Below are 20,851 nucleotides of genomic sequence, written 5' to 3'. Positions count from 1 at the left end.
CTACGATTTTTACCCTCCACGCTGCCCTCCAATACTAAATTGGTGATCCCGTGATGCCTCAGAACATGTCCTACCAACCGGTCCTTTCTTCTAGTCAAGTTGTACCACAAACTTCTCTTCTCCCCAATCCTATTCAGTACCTCCTCATTAGTTATGTGATCTACCCATCTAATCTTCAGCATTCTTCTGTAGCACCACATTTCGAAAGCTTCTATTCTCTTCATGTCTAAACTATTTATCGTCCATGTTTCACTTCCATAGATGGCTACACTCCATACAAATACTTTCAGAAACGACTTCCTGACACTTAAATCAATACTCGATGTTAACAAATTTCTCTTCTTTAGAAACGCTTTCCTTGCCATTGCCAGTCTACATTTTATATCCTCTCTACTTCGACCATCATCAGTTATTTTGCGCCCCAAATAGCAAAACTCCTTTACTACTTTAAGTGTCTCATTTCCTAATCTAATTCCCGCAGCATCACCCGACTTAATTCGACTACATTCCATTATCCTCGTTTTGCTGTTGTTCGTGTTCATCTTACACCCTCCTTTCAAGACACTGTACATTCCGTTCAACTGTGTTTCAAATTCTGAAGGTGGCAGGGGTAAAATACAGGGAGAGAAAGGCTATTTACAATTTGTACAGAAAGCAGATGGCAGTTATAAGAGTCGAGGGACATGAAAAGGGAAGCAGTGGTTGAGAAGGGAGTGAGACAGGGTCGTAGCCTCTCCCCGATGCTATTCAATCTGTATATTGAGCAAGCAGTAAAGGAAAGGAACGAAAAGTTCGGAGTAGGTATTAAAATCCATGGAGAAGAAATAAAAACTTTGAGGTTCGCCGATGACATTGTAATTCTGTCAGAGACAGCAAAGGACTTGGAAGAGCAGTTGAACGGAATGGACTACTACATATGATACAGATATATTGTGCGAATGACAGTGATGGATCAGTCTGCCACATCACGAATCATATCGCAATAAATCCTGTTTGTTGCGCAGCAAACAGTGCTCGCGCATACCATTCGACGTCGTTTTCAGCAGGCTGGACTGTCCACAAAGCATGCATTGCTAGGTTTACCACTGAATCAACCCCACAGGCGTTTGCAACGGCAACGAATTACGTAGACTGGCAACCAAATGGAATGACATGTCATGGATGAATCTCGATCCTGCCTGCACCATCACGATGGTCGGATTAGAGTCTGGAGACACCGTGGTGAGACGCTGTTGAATTGTTGCCTTATGCGTCGCCATAGTGCTTCTGCACCACGTATTATGGTTTGGGGTGGTACTGGATTCCACTCCCGCATCTACCTAGTCCGTACGCCAGCGCGGTACACTAACCACCCAGCGTTACACTCCTGAAGTGGTGTCCTCCCATACCTTCGGAGCTTGCCGACGGCCACACTTCAACAGAATAATGCGCGACCACACGTGGCACGCGATGTTCGAGACTTCCTCGTAGCCCAAAGGATTGCACTGCTGCCTTGTATTCCCTGTTCTCGTGATCTCTTTCATCGAAAACGTCTGGTCGACGATTGCAGAACGACTAGCCCGGAGTGCACCACCCGCTGGACACCGTATCAGTTGCATCACTACGTGGAAGCGGCGTGGACTGCCATATCCCAACAACACATCCAGAGCCTCTTTGATTCAATGCCAAGGGGTGTAGCATCGATTATAGCCAGAAATGGCGGCAATACTCAATACTGATTTCATATTCTTCCTCACTTCACATAGAGGGTGGTGTTGAATTTTGGGTGGCCAGCCGTCTATAAAACACTCTCGGTATTCTTACTTCGTCATATTAGAATAAAACCAGAACCTTCGTAGATAACCTCCATCTCCATCGTCAGGAATAACTGAAACTTTCTTCATTTTTCCAGACACGGTATCGCTGTTTGCTCCTGTCGGGACATGATTTTCCTGCAGTCTCAACGTCGAGAAACCGTTTCCACACACGGCAATGATTGTAGCTGCTGTCCCGGGCACTCTGACTGCTTTTCTGTCTCTCCATTTGCTAGTGGAACTAGAAAGAAAATACCTAGTGGGGGTACATGGTGCCCTCCGTCATACAACATACGGTGGCTTGCGGAGAATGTACACAGACGCTGGTGTAAAACAGTAAGGTATAGTAACTTGTAATTTTCGAGGAACTTGTGCAGAAGTCAACTCGGGGCAAGAGTTACAGGAACACATTACAAGATAAACAGAGGTAAATAAATGAGAGGAAACAGAAGAGAAGTTGATGGGGAACAGTGATGACGGTAGAAAAACGGAAGAATGACGTAAGAAAGAGAAAAGAACACTGAGCAAGGAACGGACATGATTGCACATTCTGATCTGTACGAACTGCTCACATTTCAGAGTCCCTGTTCTCTGACGCGTAGGACAACATTTTCGTTTGATCAACCGTAACTTTATGTTCATTCGTGACGCTGCCCTCAGCAACTGCTGATTAGCCTAAATTACGGTTTTTTATGTGTTGTTGTTCTGCACAACTTCCAGAAACGGTACATACTGAAGACCGAAGCAGCTAGTTTTCCACTTACAAGGGAAGGTCGATGAAATAATTAATGCACGTGTTCCGAAAAAGGAGCAATGGCGATTGACATACTAAGTTGCAGTTCTTCACATTCCCTATTCTCAAGACAAGGCTTCCTGGAGTACAAATAGTGTATCAGAAAGGGACGCGCAAGTGAAATCTTGCACAGTTAGCTCAGGAGATCAGAACAGCGCCCGCATAGGTAAATTTCTGGCTTTTAATACTGCTCCAAGTTTCTACACAGCGCATTATCCACTGCAAAGTGAAAGATCACTCTGGAAACAGCCCTTTTAAAACCATTACCCCTGAGCGCAATTAGATATTAGCTACTAGCTCCTCCCTCCTTCCACTATCTTCAACATTGGCGCCGAACTAAAATTTAGAATGGAAAAGAATATTCTTTGAAAATTTCTGATTTTAAAACGACGAAAGTTAAATGATACTTAGATTTTGTAGGTGTTTTGTGAAACTACTAAAGAGAAAATGAGACAATTGATACCTTCTTTTACGGAATGGTAAAGCAATTGTCAGAGGATTGCCTGTGCTACCTACAACTCCTCCTCAGGAAAGAAAACTAGCTTTCCACATTGAGGGTACACATGTTACAAAACATGCTTCCTCTACACCACTGCTCGCCCTACCAACACGTGCTTCGCGCGCACCCTGCATCCCCAATTAAAATCAACCACATTAATATATCTGCGCTATACTTACTGTTTGCAAATCGCTTGATTACTGGACTCCTTACGTCCCAAGTGGCAATAACTGGAAGACTTCAGGCTATCAGCGCTTTGTTTCTGACTACTGCCACTAACAATAACTACTACTATAACAATAACAATACTAATAATAATGTGTAGGCTCTACAGCAATTTAGTGCCCGTTACATAATTATTATTCTGTTCTGCTGTCCGTTGGCTCGTTTGTCTATTGTGAATAGCGAAGCAATTTCAAGTCCTACCTTAAACTAGGAGAAAGCATTATCATGAAATATTTAAGCATATGCGACTTATATGTCTAATGAATGAATGATCGTATGGCATGGTTGGCCTGGAGGCCCCATGCGGGGAAGTTCGGCCGCCGTATTGCAAGTCCTCTTTAGTTGACGCCACTTCGGCGACTTGCGAGTCAATGATGATGAAATGATGATGAAAGACACACAACACCCAGTCATCACGAGGCAGAGAAAACCCCTGACCCCGCCGGGAATCGAACCCGGGACCCCGTGCGCGGGAAGCGAGAACGCTACCGCAAGACCACGAGCTGCGGACTATATGTCTAAGCTTTACTGTCATAGAAGCATCACGCAAAGTACGAAGTACGTGTGTAGTGTAGTGGGTGGATTGTGCGGGAAAGATGATGTTCATATTTCCGTTTAACGCGCTGTAACCTCCACCACGTTGTGTCACGTGTTAATGTTAGTGATTGAAAAGAGGTGCAATTATTGACCACTTATGTAACTAGTATTACAGGCTTATGAGATAATGATAACAGTAATCTACACTGAAGCGCCAGAGAAACAGGTATAGGCACGCGTATTCAAATACATAGATATGTAAACAGGCAGGAAACAGCACTGCAGTTAGCAATGCCTATGTAAGAAAACAAGTATCTGGCGCAGTTGTTAGATCGGTTACTGCTGCTACAATGGCGCGTTATCAGCAAAATGGTTCAAATGGCTCTGAGCACTATGCGACTTAACTTCTGAGGTCATCAGTCGCCTAGAACTTAGAACTAATTAAACCTAACTAACCTAAGGACATCACACATCCATGCCCGAGGCAGGATTCGAATCTGCGATCGTAGCGGCCGCGCGGCTCCAGACTGCAGCGCCCAGAACCGCTTGGCCACTCCGGCAGGCGTTATCAGCATTTAAGTGAGTTTGAACGTGGTGTTCTAGTCGGCGCACGAGCGATGGGTCACAGCATCTCCGAGGTAGCGATGAAGTGGGGATTTTCTCGTACGAACATTTCACGAGTGTACCTTGAGTATCAGGAATCAGGTAAAACATCAAATCTCCGACATCGCTGCGGCCGGAAAAAGATCCTGCAAGAACGGGACAAACGACGACTGAAGAGAATCGTTCAGTGTCACAGAAGTGCAACCCTTCCCCAAATTGCTGCAGATTTCAATGCTGGGCCATCAACAAGTGTCAGCGTGCGCATCATTCAACGAAACATCTTCGATACGGGTTTTCAGAGCCGAAGGCCCACTCTTTTTACCTTTAATGACTGCACAACACACAGCTTTACGCCTCGCTTGGGGCCGTCAACACCGACACTGAGCTGTCGATGACTGGAAACATGTTGCCTGGTCGGACGAGTCTCGTTTACAATTGTGTCGAGCGGATGGACGTGACCGGTATGAAGACAACCTCATGAATTCTTGGACCCAGCATGTCAGCAGAGGACTGTTCAGGCTGGTGGAGGCTCTGTAATGGTGTTGGGCGTGTGGAGTGATATGGGACCCCTGGTACGTCAAGATACGACTCTGACGGGTGACACGTACGTAAGCATCCTGTCTGATCACCTGCACCCGTTCATGTCCATTGTACATTCCGACTAACTTGGACAATTCCAGCAGGACAATGCTACACCTCACAAATCCAGAGTAGTTCCGAGTTTCAACACTTCCGCTGGCCACCAAACTCCCCAGACATTAATATTATTGAGCATATCTGGGACGCCTTGCAACGTGCTGTTCGGAAGAGGTCTCCATCCTCTCGTACTCTTACAGACTTATAAATAGCCCTGCAGGATTCGTGGTGTTCGTTCCCTCCAGCACTACTTAAGACGTTAGCCGAGTCCATGCCACGTCGTGTTGCGGCACTCCTGCGTGCTTGCGGAGGCCCTACGAGATTTTAGGCTGGTGTACCAGTTTATTTGGCTCTTCAGTGTATTTATACGAGAAGGCTTGAGTGTGTACGTACGTGTGGCGGTAGACAGCCCTTAGTCTCATACTGTTAGTATGGGAGTTTGGTCGCCTTGCGTGGCAGTGGGTGAGTGTGGCGAGCAAAAATCTGCGAAACATGGAGTAATAAATACTCTTAGGAAAAGCTATATGCTCTGTGACTTACGAACTTTGCAGGTAACGGTCGTTTCCCAACACTTCCCACGAACGGGAGATCGTTTTGACGTCACACACAATATCAAAGACCGCATGACCGGTTGTCGACTTTCGTTAGCTCTCGATACAGGCCTATCGCAAGACTTCATGCGCGAGTACCGGAGATTTACATAAACATGCTGTTCTTGGTATGATTTATTACAATAACTGCTTGTAATGAAATGTCACATAATGATTTATCGATATTTAATGCCTTCATATAAGAGAGTTCTCTCAGGACTGAGTTATTACCGTCAATAATTTACAAATTAAGTATGAAGCAGGCATGTTGTATAATTTGCAGTAAGCTGTTTCAGTGTAACTGAGCATTGAAAATTTAACACAAACACGTCACCATTATCATTAAATGTCACTTAATAACGCATCAACAATGTACGCCATCAAGTGAGAGTATGACAATCAGGACAGGAGACGAACGTCACATGATTAAGTGCTGGTGTACAGCCGGCATGTGTGCCGTCCCAGCGGCAATTGTGTCGTAAAGACATTTAAAACAGAAAAGCTTGGACCGAGAAGTGAATTTTGCGACGGAATAAATATACACGAACAGTATGTGTTTCACCGACCGCACAGGCGGAGTAAAATATCCATGTTTTATAGTAAATGTTAAATTTAACCTCGTATCAAGGAGCAAACTATTTATGCAATAACTTCTGTGATCTTAATAAGAGAGAAGAACGCTCCTAGATTGTTCTTTTCTTCCTCTTTCTTCGCTTGTTTCTAGTGTCAAGTGGCAGACATCTTGCTGCACGAAAGTAATGTAAGCATTCATGCTGTTAAAAGTCTTAGTATACTACGTTGAAGTTTATATGTGTATTATTTAGATGTACAGTGAGCCCTCTCTCCTGTTCCTTGCATTGAATTAATTTTTCTTAAGACGTTTACAGCCCAACAATTTTAGCGGCCACTGCTTCAACGGACGCCATTACGCGTCGATCTAAAAAGCGAAATCATAGCGGAAGCGCAGAGATCGCCCACTTTAACATTTAACAAACATTTTCTCACAGAAATGAGCCACAGCAGAGAGCAACATTAGTTTTAAGATTTTACTTTTCAGCTTACGCCGAGAGCCAGGATTCGACTACCACTGCCTGAATATGATGGTAAGACGAGTATTCATCGAGTTTTTTGTGGGACTACAATAACTTCAATATTTGAGTCCACTCTCCTAAAGTACAAATACGCCGAGGCTAATTATAATATTGTTATATTTTCATTCCTGATGTACTTACAATTTTCCTTTCCATTCTTCGATAACATTGAGCCGTGTTGGGCTCATATATGCGTTGGTTTAAACCTTGGTTTCTATTCTGAGTGAGGTTTCCCGCGGTTATTGCGATTATGCTGTTGTTCGCGCTCTCCGTGAGAGGCAGCACCGGTGTGTATCGATATTCGCACCTTGTACTATCTTTGGTCTGGTGCTTATAGTTTCCGGCTGTGCTGTGTGCGAGCAGTCGGTCGGTTGGCGTGGAGCAGCGAGGAAATCTTCGCGGGGCGTAGTTTGGCCGGGATCACTAGCGGTCTCTACACAGTGGTGGAGTGTGTGGGGCAGTTCCATTACTACGAGGTCCGTGGCTTACCGACCCTTGACACGAAAGTTGAGTTTGGATTTAATTTACCGGCAAGTCAAGACTGTTCCTATTGTGCCGTTTGGTTCTCGTTGTTGGCTGTTGGGACATTCCCGCGAGCAACAACGTGTGTGTTCGAGTTGGCGAAGGCTTAGACACTGCCCAGTGGAGTCTAACTGTATTTGGTTATTTGCAACTGAAGTGCACCAGCGGAAATTTCTGCCTTGTGACCGTTAACGTTCCGGTTACCTGCCCTGGCCGTCGACGCAAATTTAGGCAGTGTCCCTTCCTCACCATGTCACTGTCCAGCAGGGTGTGTAGTTCGACAGCTTAATGTATGCTTGGTTGTGGGCGTCCATGCCTTGTAAGTTTGCAATGAACTCCCAGTTGTATGCTGGTCGAGAGGAGCGCAAGTTACCTTGCCGGTGGGACCGTTGACTGTCTGTTGATTGGATTGTCGTCGGATCGAGAATGGTTGGGCCGACTGCCTGTCTCACCTAAGTGAACGTTAGTATTTCAAGCGCTGGCCGACCCCCGAAACTTCTGAACGCCTACTACCTTTTCTTATTCTCTGTTGTGTGTATTTGTTTGGGCCATAGCCGATGTTTTTGAATTAAAGTTGAATTGTTTTTAGTGATGTTTTAAGTCATGGGCCTTCAGTCGCTTCAAAATTAAAGTTCCTTGCTTTTCAAGTGTTAGATTGTTTGGGCATTCAGCCTGATTAATATATTGTTTAAAGATAAATCCTTGTGCCTTCTGCCTAATAAAAATTATTTTAGTTGTGTTTTAAATCATGGGCTTTCAGCCGTTTTAAAATTGAAGTTCCTTGCTTGTCAAGTGTTAGATTGTTTGTGGCCTTCAGCCTAATTTAAGATTAGGCTTTGTTGTTTAAATTTATTTTACCTTCACTTTTAAGTCATGGGGCCTTCAGCCGTTTTTAAATGAACGATCTTTGTCTTTCGAGCATCAGACTGTTTGGGGCCTCCAGCCTAATTGAAGATAAGGCCTTCTGCCTTCTGTTTTTTTATTTAATTTTTACCTCGAGTCTTAAATCATCGGCCTTCAGTCGTCTTTAAATTAAGGTTGTTGCTTTTCAAGTGTTGGATTTTTGAGCCTTCAGCCAAATTATAGAACTTACTTAACGTGAGGCCTTCTTCCTTCTAAATATTCTTTTTGGCGTCTGAATTTTGAGTTAATGGCTTTTAGCCGTTTTTTTTAAAAAGTGGTTGTGCCCTTAAGGCATAAGATAGTATGGCGTATTCAGCTGATAAGTTCAAGAATTTGTACTGTACTGTTTGGTCAAATAAATAAAGTTATATGTGTTCGAGTGTAACTAACAGCCGCTCATTTTGGCCCCTTTCCACAATTCCAACTACCTGTCCTGCCCTGCGGATTTAGCAGGGCGTTTCAAACATATTTTTGTATTTCTGATGCACGTTGTAAGCAGGCTGATAGGTTTTTATGTTGGTAACGTCACGTAGCGCTCTGTATGAAAATCACTGACTGTGCTGTGTGCAGTCTGTGGCTGGTTTGCATTGTTGGAAATTGCGTTCAGTTCTGCTCAGCTGTTTGAAAATCAAATAACATAAGAGGTTTATCAGCGCAGTAATCCATTAATATTTCTAAGGGGACGTTTCAACGTGATTACGCTGTAACTTTCACACCCATCCCTTCTTGTTGTGTTCCGAAGCGTAATGATTTCATTCTTTTACAAATCCGTTCCGTTCACGAAGAGAAACGAGAGCTTCCTCGTGCCCAATTTCCCAGGTGTGTTCTGCGGGTCTCCCCCGTTCGCGTGCAGCAGGACGCGTGCGCCGAACGATAGGGATAGGGCCGTGCCTGCTGCTTCCGCCACCCTGTTATTAAACGGGGCCGTGCCGCGGGGGATGATGTAGGGAGGACTACCAGATGCAAATCGCAGGTCCAGACCGCTTCCGCCCTTGCCGACTGAATAAAACATGGCCGCCACAACCGTAGGGGCTGAGCCAGGAAGAAGAGGTAGACGCGATGGGCGCAGAGAGAATTGCATGAGGAAAACCCTTATACGTCAAGACCTGTTCAAGTTCCCTTCATTCCTGCCTCCTATTCGGTTGGTGCGGTTTTGTTTTGCATCTACATCTACGTGATTACTCTGCAATTCACATTTAAGTGTTCGAGCTCTGATTTCTTTTATTTTATTTTGATGATCATTCCTACCTATGTAGGTTGGGCTCAACAAAATATTTTCGCATTCGGAAGAGAAAGTTGGTGACGGAAATTTGGTAAATAGATCTCACCGCGACGAGAAACGTCTTTGCTTTAATGACTTCCATCCCAACTCGCGTATCATATCTGCCACACTCTCTCCCCTATTACGTGATAATACAAAACGAGCTGCCCTTTTTTGCACCCTTTCGAAGTCCTCCGTCAATCCCACCTGGTAAGGATCCCACACCGCGCAGCAATATTCTAACAGAGGACGAACGAGTGTAGTGTAAGCTGTCTCTTTAGTGGACTTGTTGCATCTTCTAAGTTTCCTGCCAATGAAACGCAACCTTTGGCTCGCCTTCCCCACAATATTATCTATGTGGTCTTTCCAACTGAAGTTGTTAGTAATTTTAACACCCAGGTACTTAGTTGTATTGACAGCCTTGAGAATTGTACTATTTATCGAGTAATCGAATTCCAATGGATTTCTTTTGGAACTCGTGTGGATCACCTCACACTTTTCGTTATTTAGCGTCAACTGCCACCTGCCACACCATACAGCAATCTTTTCTAAATCGCTTTGCAACTGATACTGGTCTTCGGATGACCTTACTAGACGGTAAATTACAGCATCATCTGCGAACAACCTAAGAGAACTGTTCAGATTGTCACCCAGGTCATTTATATAGATCAGGAACAGCAGAGGTCCCAGGACGCTTCCCTGGGGAACACCTGATATCACTTCAGTTTTCCTCGATGATTTGCCGTCTATTACTACGAACTGCGACCTTCCTGACAGGAAATCACGAATCCAGTCGCACAACTGAGACGATACCCCATAGGGCCGCAGCTTGATTAGAAGTCGCTTGTGAGGAACGGTGTCAAAAGCCTTCCGGAAATCCAGAAACACGGAATCAACCTGAGATCCCCTGTCGACAGCGGCCATTACTTCGTGCGAATAAAGAGCTAGCTGCGTTGCACAAGAACGATGTTTTCTGAAACCATGCTGATTACGTATCAATAGATCGTTCCCTCCGAGGTGATTCATAATGTTTGAATACAGTATATGCTCCAAAACCCTACTGCAAACCGACGTCAATGATATAGTGTAACCTCCCCACCGCAATTTTTTAAAGAAAATATAAAGCAATACTTAATAGAAATGGGAGCCAAGTGTAACCTCCCCACAAAAATTTGAAAGAAAGAAACACGACAATATTTAATTATGAATGCTAATGGACATTGCGCTAACCGTACCCTGCCCACAATGAAATGTACTGACAATGGCAACAAAAATGTGAAAATACGCAATCTGACTCAAATATAAATCCTTCAAAATTAAAGTCCATTCAATGACAAGAAAATTCAATTAAACCGAAACATCGGTCTTTGGCCCTGTGTAAAACAATCAGAATTAAAGTCTTACCTCAGAATAAATAGATGTCACATATCTGCTCTTGTTGTTGCGCACCGCTCGGAGGAACTGCATTGCAAATAATAATATTCTCTTTTTTTTTTGTGATTCTAGTGAAATTTTTTCTTCAAAAGAAGTGGAATGAAATGGGAAGTGCAACGAGATCTTCAGTTCAATAAAAAATTAAATTTTTGAAAAAATGCTTTTGAAATAAAAAATTATTATTGGGGAACTTGTTGGAGAATAATTACAATAAATAAAATTTTTCATTATCTAATGATTATATTAATTAACAGTATACCTTATTCCTGATCTTGACCAGTGTTGCCGACCGCCTACATCACATAACCGCACTGCGCTGTTACTACTGACCGACCGCTCTGCATGACGACTACAGACTGAGTACTGCTCTCAACTAGACAGAGCTACAGACTCGCAACGACTGAACTGACAGACTCGCAACGACAGACTGACTGCTACTGACTGAGAACCGCTCGCAACACTCGCGCGGTCAAGCGCATACTCTCTGGTCACAGATGCTACAATGCCTCGCCATCGCTGCTGCGTTACATACGTGTTTCATAACCCTCCACTCGGGGGGCAAAAATTTGGCAGCGATGGTGAGTCATTTGGACTTGCCAAGCGCGGCAAAATTTTTCTTTAATTAACAAAATCCTACAACTTACAGAATATTTAAATGTTGTGCACACGCACTAAGTACAAAATATATCAGACAAAGACAAAATGTGAGTACAAAACATAGTAGCAAATCAGAAAAGTATATACAAATTATTTGACAGATAACAAAGTGCACAGGCACTGAAAAAATTCTTTAGCATATTCAGAACAAATAAACAGACTGGCAAGAATAATTAGATGTAGTACATAAAGTAAATGTTGTGCACATGCACTAAGTACAAAATATATCAGACAAAGACAAAATGTGAGTACAAAACATAGTAGCAAATCAGAAAAGTATATACAAATTATTTGACAGATAACAAAGTGCACAGGCACTGAAAAAATTCTTTAGCATATTCAGAACAAATAAACAGACTGGCAAGAATAATTAGATGTAGTACATAAAGTAAATGTTGTGCACACGCACTAAGTGCAAAATATATCAGACAAAGACAAAATGTGAGTACAAAACATAGTAGCAAATCAGAAAAGTATATACAAATTATTTGACAGATAACAAAGTGCACAGGCACTGAAAAAATTCTTTAGCATATTCAGAACAAATAAACAGACTGGCAAAAAATATTATGTTGACAAGTGTACATGCACTGAAAAATGTCTTTAGCATTGTCACAACAAATAAACATAATGGCAAAAAAAAATTCATGTCCAAAGTGCACATGCACTGAAAAATGTCTTTAGTATTTTCACAACAAATAAACATAATGGCAAACATCATGTCGACCAGTGACATAAGTGTACTCACACTGGAGTTTAGCGAATGGAAAAATGTATAACCTATGAACATAAATGATGTTACCAAAAAAAAATTTTTTTCTTTATGTGACAAGAATCAGGATAGGAAAGGGAAGGATTGCATCATGGTTGTAGCACTTTAGATTGCACACAGCTGCTCTGAAAGTCCATATCTTTCCACAGTAGTACAACACCAAGTGACACAACTTGAAGTTCTTTTCCCATCAGAATTTATCAGTGTAGCCAAGACACTGAACTGTCGTAGTAATGTTCCATGTTTTCATTTTGGCAGTACATTAGGTACACCAAACAGTGGGACCATAATAATGTCTTCATCGCTCATGGTGGTGGACAGCATGTCGTGTCAACACCACACTCTTACAAGGCACACCAACGTAGAATTAGTGCAAAACCAAATATAGTGCTCCATGATCACTGGGATAAACAGGACAAATGGACATTGCAGTAATTCAGGGTAGTCAGCTTATGAGGTGAAGGACATCAAGTCACATAATATTGACAATTACAATCTTCATTGATAGTTCGTGGCATTCATAGCCCAGTTATTGAACATTTCTGTACCAAATATGTAGTATTACAGAAAAATGTTCATTAATTGTTTTACATAGAATCAGTAGCCTTCTTTTCCTGGTTACAAAATATTATGAAATAATTGCATTCTTTTCAGTTACAGAGTATAATTAAGAATCATTAACCTTTTCCTAATTACAGTTAATTAATCATTTGTCATTAATTAATCATTTGTCTAATTACAGTTAATTAATCATTTGTACAATTACAGTTAATTAATCATTTGTCGTCTAATTACAGTTAATTAATTAATCATTTGTAGCCTTAATTAATTACAAAGCATTATTAAACAGTACCATAGTTAATTAATTATGTGTCATTCCAATCTATTAAGAATCATTAGTCTTTTCCTAATTACAAAGCATTATGAAACAGTCACATTTATTTCCAATTACAAAGTATGAACATTGAAAACAAGAGTTAATTAATGGCATAATTAATAACAATTTCGTTGATTGACATTAATTATTGGCACTCAGTGGCCATCAAGTATTGAATAGAATAAAACATAGTTCATCATTCAGTATTATTCAGATCATTACAAAGTCATTATTAAAAATCAGTTAATTACAGTCAAATCATTAGTAATCACAGGCATTACAATAAACAGTGGCAGTTATTAGCTAGTGACAAAGCATTGTTTTGAATATAGTCTCATTAAGAGGTCATTACTCGAGTGACATGCTATTCAGAGTTGATCAGTATTATTCAGAATTATCATAAACTAGTGACATTATGTGGGACTGGTAATACATTTTTCTTTTGTAGCAATGCATTGCGTTGGGATCGATAATTAATTGCTGAGGCATAATACTTTTTGCTTTTGACCTATTGCTGCAAATGAGGATAGGTAACGTCATTCGTCATGAGTCAGCTGTAGCAAGATTATGTAACAAGGCAGTACATGTGATCACATTTATAAATGATAAACACAAATGGGTAAAAAATATAAAAATGCAAGTACTAGAACAGGTATAATAAGTAACAGGTTTAGTAAGTGTCATGAAAAACTTCTCCTGGAAAAAATACAAAAACGGATTATTGACCTGAAAGAAGAAACGCACACTATGCTGAAAAGTAGTGAACTTCGAATTAACAAGTAGTGAAATGTGTATAAAATGTGTTCCATAGCTGTCCTTTCCAAAACTTTCCGTCATCCTACTATGCAATGTAACACCTGCTGTCAAAGCAAACTGCAACAAATACTTAAATAACTACGTAGCATACATACATTACTTCAACATTATCCTCATCTGTAAAGAAAAAAACTTCATTATCCATATCATCATAACTTCACCTGTAAAGAAAAACTTCATTATTCATAATACCATATCCTTCATCATTATTCATCAGTATTCATTATCATCTGCAAAAAATCACTTCATTACTCATTACATAACTATTCCTTATCTCTAGCATATTTCATCACTAAAACTAAGATGTGTAGTTCTCTCTGACAGCCTGCATCAATCACCTTGTATTCTGAAAGAAAAAATTAGTTAAGACTGCTATTCTGTGATGAGTATAGTATATTCTTGTTAATGTTTGTTAATCCTGATCCATTTACTCTTCCTCATAAAGTCATTGCATCTCCTTTCGTTTATTCCGTAGGTGAAATTCCCATTTATGTTAAATTTATTTCTTAGAATCATCATTCCTTTCTGAAATTGATGAACAAAGATTAATGTCTTGCATTTAAATCCTATACCCACTAAATAATGACTGGTTTATGGTGACACAATTAACCATACAGCATAACATGACAGAAAACGTAATATGTCCAAGACATTGACAGTGTTCGGATGCGAAAAAATGTACACAGAATAATACAATGCAGTAGCAAAAAAAAATGTGAAACAGTCACGATGTTGAGATGTCATAAGGCAAAAAAAAAAATGTCAAAGTCGACTGGTGTGTGTTATATCTTAACTATTTCATAGTGCATACAAACAAAACTGGAGTACAGTCATATACACAAAAAAATGAAAAATGTGCACGGTCTGATGTGTAACGACAAGAAAAGCGACCTGCTAACCTTACCTTGCCGGGCACTTGCCAAGAAAAAAAATACGATAATCATCAATAAGTAGTCAGGTGAATTAATTGCATTAGTAAATGGCATCATAGTGTGTTGAATCATACAGTGGTTTCACTCAATAAACGGTTTAATGTTTGAGATATGGTGATTGCCTTTCGATTTTCTGGTTCTCAAAGTTTCGACGTGTACAACATTGGGGTGAGGGATGCTGCGAATCCGATACGGACCTACGTATAGAAGTTCAAATTTACTGCACTTACCTTTTAATTTGCTGGATAAATAGTGTGTACGTACTAATATCTTCTGTCCAACGTGAAAGTCGCGGCGTGTACAAACCTGTTTTTGCTGTCTTCTCCGGCGCTCTGCGGCACGTTTGATGTTGTTCAGCGCAATGTCAATTATTTCGTGGTGTCGTAGGCGACGATTTTTGGGGAATTCTATTAATTCTTTAATTTTGTTCGGTGGTTCAACGTTTTTCAGTATAACAGTCGGAGATAGCATAGTAGATTCATTTGGAATGGAATTAATTACATCTTGGAATGAGAGTATGTGTGTATCCCAATCAATATGTCTTTTGTGGCAGTATATTCTGCACAGCTTACCAATTTCCTTCATTAATCTTTCACAAGGGTTCGAAGAAGCGTGGTACTTGGATATATAAATCGGAGAAATGTTTCTGGCTCGTAACATGCGTGTCCATACACTACTACGGAATTGAGATCCATTGTCAGAAATTACTTTCATTACATGCCCTACATGAAATAGAAAATGTTTTACAAATGCTTTCGAAACAGTTTTAGCAGTAGCTTTGCGTAACGGAGTGAAAGTAACAAATTTTGAAGTGAGCTCAACAGCGACAAAAATGTAGCAAAAACCTCTGTTAGTTCTCGGAATCGGACCAAAAATATCTACTGCGGCCATGTGTCTTAATTTCACAGGTATAATGGGATATAAAGGAGGAATATGTGAAGTGGTGTCTGATTTAGCTTTCTGGCAAATTTTACAAGACGCTAAAACTCGTCGTATACGTTTTTCCATGTTGGTAAAATAACAGTTCTGTCTCAGTATAAGAAAACATTTTCGTGCTCCGTAATGTGCGTAACTTAAATGAGTGTACCAAATTAGTTTGTTAACCAGTTCGTCAGGAATGCATAATAACCAAATGTTGCTGTCAGGATGAGAGCGGCGAAACAGAATGTCATTGCGTACACTGTAGTGGTTCCTAATCGTAACATTTTTCCTATCTTGCCAAAGGTGTTTAATTTCTTTCCACACATTGTCCTTATTTTGTTCTTGTGCTATGTCCTGTAATGACGATGAAATAAAATTTTCAAATGCAACCTGCTGAATGTACATGACACTGAAATTTGCTTTGCAGAAGTTGGTTGCTACGTCTTGCTGATTGTTACTGAGAGAACGCGATAGTGCGTCTGCTATAACATTTTGCGTACCGGGAATGTGAACTATTGTAAAATTAAATTCCTGTAAATATAGTTTCCATCTGCTTAACCTGTCGTGAGTGAATTTAGCTGAAAGTAAAAATTGTATCGCTCTATGGTCTGTGTAGACGGTGGTATGTCTGCCGTAAAGAAAGTGCCTAAATCTCGTGAAAGCCCATACAACACATAATGTTTCAAGTTCTGTGACGGAATAATTTCGTTCAGCAGGTGACAAAATGCGACTTGCAAATGCGATGTTTTTAATTACTGTAGAACCATCTTCTTCTATTTCCTGGAAAATGTGTACGCCTAAAGCGGTGTTGGAACTGTCGGTAGCAATGGAAAAATTTCTGGTGAGATCTGGGTGCGATAAAAGTAGAGCATTCAATAAAGCATGTTTCAAATAACATTCTCGTGAACAAAATTCTGCGTGTCAAAAGTAATGTTTGCGTTACTGTAGTATGCAATCTGTGCTGTATCTGGTTAAATTCTATCGTTCGTCCTGTTATTTACGGGAGGATGCTGTGGCATATCCACTATATGAACTGTTCTGTTATTTCTTACTGACGTGTTACGCTATGGATGACACCTATTGTCTGGATCATTCATGATAATGTGTTGTTGCTAATGTTCTTGCTGCTGAAAAGATCGACTGTTATTAAATGTACGCTGAAAATTGTGCTCATCATTTTTACGTCTGTCATGATAGTAATTTCTATACGGCGCATAGCGATGCGAGTTGAAATAGTGTGTTGTCTGTACGTAGTTATTTCTTTGCTGCCATGCGTTACTATTTGTTGGGGCTGGGACTATACGTGCACGCGGCGAAACATTAAAGTTTGGTTGACCTTGTAGACTGCATTGTTGGTTACGTATGCTAAGCGGTTGACTTTCATGCTATTGTGGTGAAAAACATCTATTGTTACCAAAAAATGCGTTTGCTGTTAATTTTACTTTTACACATACTGATGATTACGATTTTATCTGTAATTAAAATTACGGCGGTAGTTGTCATTACGGGAGTGCCTACTGAAAATTGTCACATTCGGTAAAAGTTTGTCACATCGGATATTCATTACATGTTTCTTAATACTACAAAGAGCAATAGTTAAAGAGCAGTTTGGATAGATATAAAGGATAGTAGAAGAGAAGGCAGCAGTGCAGAAAACTAAAGATGAAACAGCACTACTACAGCTCGGGGCCCTATGCTCGCTACGGCACATATTCATTAAAGCGTAATGAATCCCCTGAGGTCTTTTACGCACTGGAAATAAATTTTAGCTTTTGCGTTGCAAGCAATAGCGGTAAAATTCCAAAAGTAAATTGTTGTAAGCACGTTAATTCAAGTTTCCTCATTACACGCAATGCTGATGAAAATACAATAACAAATTGTCGCCTCTGGTTCAAAGCTAGTTTCTGCATTACAGGTAACAGCGGTGAAAGTACAAAAACAAATTGTCGTATATAGCTCAAAGCGTGTACCTGTGTTCTGTCATTATTAAATTCTTTACATTTTCTTACAAATACAAATTGCTTATTATCAACGCTCTCGTCACTCAGTTTGATAACACGTTCAGGTTTGTGTGTGAATCTGTTCGTCTGTGTCATTTCGGATTTCAAGTTGCGTAGCTTTTCAGATTTTAAGTCGCGTGGCTTTTCGGATTTTAAGTCGCGTAGTTGCTGTAAATTGCTCACATTATACACGCTGCGTGACTCTGACACATGTTCATAAAGTGGCGTCTGTTGTGGTATGTTATTAACTGACATGTTTTTCATCTCTGTTACTTCTTGTTGTAAATTTGATAACTTCCGACGTAACGTGTTGTTAGATGAATCGATTTCATTAATTGTCTGCTGTAAATTTTGAAATTCAGGTGTTTGGATAAAAGAAACCGGTGCAGTATCGTCTGATTTATTGTCATTAGTATTTTCGATAACATCAATACGACTGGCCAATTCATCACATTTTTCAGTCAGTATTTTAACCTGATCATCGGTTTTAGAATCAGACGCATTAATCTGTTTTTGCAACTTGCGCGTAGTTTCGCTCAGTTTTTTAACATCAGCTTTGATGACATCGCAATCCTGTGTTAGATCTAGTTGTTCGAATCTATCTGTCACTGTTTGAATATTTACTGTGTGTGTATCCGTTTTTGCTTTAAGATCAGAAATTTCATCCCGTAATTCCGCGTTCAATTGTTCTATGGTATTAATTTTGTCGGACACTGTAGTAATATTATTGTCTACATACGTCTTCGCTTTCGCGAATATTTTACGTTTGTCCTCTTGTCTCTGTGCAGTGATTGTTTCCATGACTCGTCGTTTTACTTTGTTTTGATCTTGAATAAATCTGCGGAAACGCGTATCACTGTTCTGTATGTGCTGACTAAAGCGCTCGTTAATCTGAGTGTTCTGCTGTTCGAATTTCGCGTCTATCCTTGCGTCCATAGTGCGCGAAAGTTCTACCGTCATTACTTTAAACTCGTCCCGTAATTGAGCAGCTTTTTCAGAGCATTGTTTAGCGACTCCGCTAATTTCGTCTCTGAGTGTTTCTGTTGCGACTGTTTGCATTTCTCTTAATTCTTGCGCAACAGATTTAATTTCTTCGCTATTTTTTTGTGAACACGCCTCAATTTCCGCGCGCAACTGTTCCTTAGTGTCATGACACTGCGCGGCAACAGCTTTAATTTGTTCACTAAGCTGCCTGAGGTTTTCATTTTGTTGTTTGTTATCTTCCCTAAGTTGTTTGAGATTTTCGTCATTATTGTCAAGTTTCTCATTTAAGTGTTTGTTATCTTCCCTAAGTTGTTTGAAATTGTTGTCTGTTTTCTCATTCTGTTGTTTGAAATTGTTCTCCATTTTCTCACTTTGCTGTTGTATCAAACTTGTCATAATTCGTACCAAGTCAAAATTAGCGTTTATATTCTCTGTGCTGTTTAGTGGTGGATCTAGAACTCTCTCGCTTTCCGTGACCATTTGGTCATTCTGTAATTTAGAAAAAGGTTTGTCAGTCGGATGTACACGGTCAGACATTATTTCGGAATTGAATAAATCCGTCGTACTTTGTGTATCCTGTTCATTTTCATTAGACAAATTTGTCTGTACATTACTTGGATTTTCTGAATCGGGTGTGTTAAGCTCTGCAACGCTCATTACAATAGAGCGTTCTGCGTCATCAATTGTCGTCAAGTTAACAGACGAGACAATTGAGTTCGTTTGTTCATCATTAAGGTGAAAGTCATCATTAATGGTTGTATTGCACTGATTGTTAGTGAACGCAGGATTGTCATCATCACACTGCGTGTCATAATTACTATCGGTCACGCTGTTTGAGTCGGTAATTTCATTCAAAATACCTCGCGATACACTATTCACAGTCTTTCGCGGCATTTTTACAATAGTCACAATTTTTCAGAAAAATAAACAAGCACAATGCAAAAGCAACACACAAATACAACAAAGCAACAAATTGCCGTTGACCTGTAGAGAGAAAGTCACAATATTATTAAAAGCGTTGCGCTAAATCCTAATTATATCTAAGCAAACAAGAGCAGATGTCTGACTGTTGCTCAAAAGACTCTCAACGAAATACGATCCTGGACTGGGTGTCGCCAAGTGTAACCTCCCCACCGCAATTTTTTAAAGAAAATATAAAGCAATACTTAATAGAAATGGGAGCCAAGTGTAACCTCCCCACAAAAATTTGAAAGAAAGAAACACGACAATATTTAATTATGAATGCTAATGGACATTGCGCTAACCGTACCCTGCCCACAATGAAATGTACTGACAATGGCAACAAAAATGTGAAAATACGCAATCTGACTCAAATATAAATCCTTCAAAATTAAAGTCCATTCAATGACAAGAAAATTCAATTAAACCGAAACATCGGTCTTTGGCCCTGTGTAAAACAATCAGAATTAAAGTCTTACCTCAGAATAAATAGATGTCACATATCTGCTCTTGTTGTTGCGCACCGCTCGGAGGAACTGCATTGCAAATAATAATATTCTCTTTTTTTTTTTGTGATTCTAGTGAAATTTTTTCTTCAAAAGAAGTGGAATGAAATGGGAAGTGCAACGAGATCTTCAGTTCAATAAAAAATTAAATTTTTGAAAAAATGCTTTTGAAATAAAAAATTATTATTGGGGAACTTGTTGGAGAATAATTACAATAAATAAAATTTTTCATTATCTAATGATTATATTAATTAACAGTATACCTTATTCCTGATCTTGACCAGTGTTGCCGACCGCCTACATCACATAACCGCACTGCGCTGTTACTACTGACCGACCGCTCTGCATGACGACTACAGACTGAGTACTGCTCTCAACTAGACAGAGCTACAGACTCGCAACGACTGAACTGACAGACTCGCAACGACAGACTGACTGCTACTGACTGAGAACCGCTCGCAACACTCGCGCGGTCAAGCGCATACTCTCTGGTCACAGATGCTACAATGCCTCGCCATCGCTGCTGCGTTACATACGTG

The sequence above is a fragment of the Schistocerca americana genome, chromosome 5 (assembly GCF_021461395.2).
Source record: "Schistocerca americana isolate TAMUIC-IGC-003095 chromosome 5, iqSchAmer2.1, whole genome shotgun sequence".
In the NCBI taxonomy this organism is placed as follows: Eukaryota; Metazoa; Arthropoda; class Insecta; order Orthoptera; family Acrididae; genus Schistocerca; species Schistocerca americana.
Note: the sequence above shows the minus strand (reverse complement) of the source record.